The sequence below is a fragment of the Sorex fumeus genome, unplaced genomic scaffold (genome assembly GCF_029834395.1).
Source record: "Sorex fumeus unplaced genomic scaffold, SorFum_2.1 ptg000044l, whole genome shotgun sequence".
NCBI classification, from domain to species: domain Eukaryota; kingdom Metazoa; phylum Chordata; class Mammalia; order Eulipotyphla; family Soricidae; genus Sorex; species Sorex fumeus.
This window is the reverse complement of record NW_026606101.1, coordinates 21360519-21364992: the sequence shown is the minus strand read 5'-3', so window position 1 is coordinate 21364992 and position 4474 is coordinate 21360519. Positions and strand designations below refer to the sequence as shown.

The window sequence follows — 4474 nt, the reverse complement described above, 5'->3', positions numbered from 1 at the left end:
AGCAGTGCTCAGGAGCTACTACTGGCTCTGGCCCAGGAGAGACCCCTGGTGGTGCTCAGGGGACAATATGCTATGCCAAGGATTCTAACTGGGTCTGAGGGTCACAAGGCAAGTGCCTTAAACCCTGCTTTATTTCTCTGGTCCAATGCTTTTCAACCTTGGTTTTGTTTGATTTTGTCTTTGGGTCACATACCTGGCAGTGCTCAGGGCTTACTCCTATCTCTGCGCTCAGGAATCATTCCTGACAGGGTTCAGGTGACTATATGGGGTGTCAGAGATTGAACTATGGGTTGACTGCTTACAAAGCAAACGCTCTGCTCACTGTACTCTCTCTCTCTCTCTCTGGCTTTTTAATCTGAGATTTTTATTTAATAATTCTTGAAATAGGGGGCTGGAGTGATAGCACAGCGGGTAGGGTGTTTGCCTTGCATGCGGCCGACCCGGGTTCGATTCCCAGCATCCCATATGGTCCCCTGAGCACCGTCAGGGATAATTTCTGAGTGCACAGCCAGGAGTAACCCCTGTGTATTGCCAGGTGTGACCCAAAAAGAAAAAATTATAATAATAATTCTTGAAATAACGTATTTAGACTTTTAGAAGTATATATATTTGCATGTTATATTTAATCAAATCTAAAAAGCCACGCATTTAATGAAGCATCTGGTTCTAAGAAATTTCTTTTGTGTTGTTTATTGTTATTTACTCTGGATTTGGGGGCTACACCTGACAGTGGTCCAGAATGGGGGGTAATTACTCAAGTACCCAGCCTGGTACTCAGGGGTCCTTCCCGTTAGCACTGGAAGCAGGGGGGACTATGCAGTATTGGGGTTTGAACCCTCATCTCCCCCAGGCAAACACATACTCAGCTCACTGAGCTCTCTATCCAACTCCATTCAAAGATATTTTATTAAATATACATCTTCAGATCAATAAACTGTGGCTTATCACTTCTGGAAAAACATAAAAAGAAAATTTTGAACAAAATTAGCTAGAGTGCTAAAATCCTCAGCTAAAGTTGAACTCTCCTGAATCACTTTTTATAACAGACTCTTCTTCTTCTTCTTCCTCTTCCTCTCCTTCTCCTCCTCCCTCTTCCCTCTTCCCTCTATCTCTTCCTCTTCCTTTTCCTCTTCCTCTTCCTCTTCTTCTTCTTCTTCTTCCTCTTCCTCTTCTCCTTCTCCTCCTCCCTCTTTCTCTTCTTCTTCCTCTTCCTCTCCTTCTCCTCCTCCCTCTTCCCTCTTCCTCTTCCTTTTCCTCTTCTTCTTCTTCCTCTTCCTCTCCTTCTCCTCCTCCCTCTTCCCTCTTCCTCTTCCTTTTCCTCTTCTTCTTCTTCCTCTTCCTCTCCTTCTCCTCTTCCCTCTTCCCTCTTCCCTCTTCCTCTTCCTCTTCCTCTTCTTCCTCTTCTTCCTCTTCTTCTTCCTCTTCCTCTTCCTCTTCTTCTTCTTCTTCTTCTTCTTCTTCTTCTTCCTCTTCTTCCTCTTCTTCCTCTTCTTCCTCTTCTTCTTCTTCTTCTTCTTCTTCTTCTTCCTCTTCTTCTTCCTCTTCCTCTTCCTCTTCCTCTTCCTCTTCCTCTTCCTCTTCTTCTTCTTCTTCTTCTTCTTCTTCTTCTTCTTCTTCTTCTTCTTCTTCTTCTTCTTCTTCTTCTTCTTTCTGCCACACAGGCTGTGCTCAGGGCTTTCTCCTGGCTTGTGCTCAGGGATCTGTCCAGGTTCAAGTCCAGGTCAGCTGCGTGCAAGTCAAGTGTTCTGCCCACTGTACAGTCTGTCTGGCTGCACAGTAAATAGACTTTTTAAAGTTTTAGATCATTCCTTGGCCTTTTGGTTAGGGTCAAGTATAATAGCTGATCTTATCAGCTTGGTATCTGATATATCCTCTATCTGAGGACAGTGTTTTAAAAGGATTTTGTTTGTTCATTTCCGGGCCACACCCAGCTGTGCTCAGGCCTCTTGGCTCTCCACTCAGAGGTCACTCCTAGTGAGGCGTGGGGACCAAATGGGATGCTGGAGACGGAAGCCCAACCAGCTATACTATCTCTCCAGCCCCTTAAATAAAATTTCCCCCCAGTTTAAGCACTGTGGTTTACAAAGTTGTCCATGGTGCATTTATTACAGGCATGCAATATTCCAACCCCAACCCCAGCACCACTGTGGCATACTTAAACAGAATTTTTAAATTTTATTTTATTTTTATAAAGTAGTTCATAATATTTGATTACAATATTTAATATTCAGTATTTAATATTCAAGCACTAATCCCACCACCATAACACCTTCCCACCACCATATATCGGCTGTTTCCATCTTAACCCCAACCCCTGCCCCAAAACAGAACCAAAATAATTTATTGTGTATTGTTTGTTATGAATAAACTGCTGAAAATGATCCAAAAAAGTTTCCTCAGAGGAAAATGTGTGAAGATTGTTGTATTTCACCCAGGGGCCCTTAAGCCCTTCTATAAGAGATTACTAACATGTTGTTAAAGGTTGAACCTGTGTGCTTATATATACATATATCTGTAAAAATTTATTAAATGGATTTTTGAAAGAAAATTTGAACTGAGAGATTCCTCTGTCCATGACTCACTCATGTATCCACCTGATATTGCAGTATTTCTGGGAATGGCTATTTCCTCCTACAAAAAAAATTAATCAGGTTTTAGGATTACAGGGGAAAAAAGGAGCAAAGTGTCCTGAGAGTTCTCATAAACACCGTCACATGCAATTTTGCTTATTTTTGACATCTTGCAGTCTTGTGATACACTGATGAGATCATATTGATGCATTATTAACCAAAGCATAGTTCATGATGAGACTTTTAGTCTCTCCAGGTGTTTCACATTTTATTGGCTTGGCATGTATATAATGCCATACACCTGCCATTAAAGTATCACAGAGAATGATAATAATACTCTACTGCCCTCCCAAATTTTTATCTGCACCCCAGTTTTTCCCTCTCCCCTAACAAGCCCTTAGCAACTACTGTTCTCTTAACTGTCTTCATAATTTTGCCTCTCAGGGTTGGAATGTAGATCAGTGGTAAGCATATGTCTTACATCTGTGAGACTCTGAGTTCAATCCTCAACCATCACCACAAAAGTGTAATTCTGTCTTTTACAGAATATCATGTAGTTGCGATCATACAGTAGAAATTTTTTAGACTGATTTCTTTTTTGCAGTTCCTGAGTTCTTGTTAACACACATTTCAAATTTTCATTTATTTATTTATTGTCACTCTTAGCTCTGCACTCAGAACTTACTCCTGGTGGGCTCAGGGAACCATCAGGGATGCTGGGAGTTAAGCCTGGATTGACTACATGCAAAGTAACTGCCCAACTCACTGTACTATCTCTCCAGCCCCTAACAAGTGCTTAAAACAAACAAACAAACAAAAACCAAAAAACAATTATCCATACAGCAAGGGGAGCTACGGGGGGAAAATTCTCCTCTATTGGTTATAAAGTTCCAGGTTCATCATGGACTTCATTGGCCCCCAGAGACACAGGTGCTTAAAAATTATGCACTGCTTTTTTGACACGATCTTACTCCTATGGGTGCCAGTTTGGGCTGTTACCAGCTTCTTCAGGACCCTGATGGTATCATCTGTGTTACACTTAACATGGACCTTCTTTACCAGAAGGTCTTTTGTTACAAACAACCTCCATCATTCTGTCTGGAGCTCTATTGCCGGAACTGCCAAATGCCATACCTCTCAAGCTCACTTTTGGTTATTGTTGTTGTTTGGGGACCACACCCAGCAATGCTCAGGGGTTACTTCTGGTTCTGCACTCAGAAATCACTCTTGGCGGTCTCAGAGATCATATAGGATGTTGAGGATCAAACCCTGGTCAGCCATGTGCAAGGCAAATGCCCTATCCATTATACCATCTCTCTGGCCCCCTACAATCCTCTGTTAAGTGACCTAAGTTAATCAGATCTCAGATAGTCTCAACATGTCAGCATGTGCTTATGTCTGATCATACCACGAAGTCACTGCACCTTTTTTTTATGAGTTTATTTTTTTATTCCCAGTTTTGTTTTGTTTGGGTTTGTGTGTGTGTGTGTGTGTGTGTGTTTGTGTGTGTGGTATATATCCAGTGATGCTCGAGACTTACTCTTGGCTCTGTGCTGAGGCATCACTCCTGGTGGAGGTCGGAGGACTATATGGGATGCTGGAAATTGAACCTGGGTCAGCTACATGCAAGGCAAGCACCTTTTCCACTGTATTATCACTTGGGACCCAGATTTATTCACCTTTAAAAAAACAATTTAAAATAATTTGACAAGAATATAAACATTCTAAAGAAATTTAAGGAAATTATCCTTAAATTTCATTTAAAGAGAAAGAAAAAACTAAGAGTTATGGAGATAACTCCACAGTTAGGGGTGTGCAAGTAGGATTTCTGTTTAGGGAGAAGTTTGTTTTTGGTTTTAGGGGGCTGTTTGTTTTGGGATCACATTATGGTGCCACTCAGGGCT

The 4474-nt window shown here is 41.6% G+C and overlaps 1 non-coding gene across 1 annotated transcript; it reads left to right on the top strand.

Moving 5' to 3' along the window:
- The first annotated feature begins 1801 nt into the window (after window positions 1-1801).
- On the top strand, window positions 1802-1994 carry LOC130030918 (U2 spliceosomal RNA). Its single transcript, XR_008793573.1, has one exon. It is a non-coding gene; the product is annotated as a U2 spliceosomal RNA (small nuclear RNA).
- The last annotated feature ends 2480 nt before the right edge of the window (window positions 1995-4474 follow it).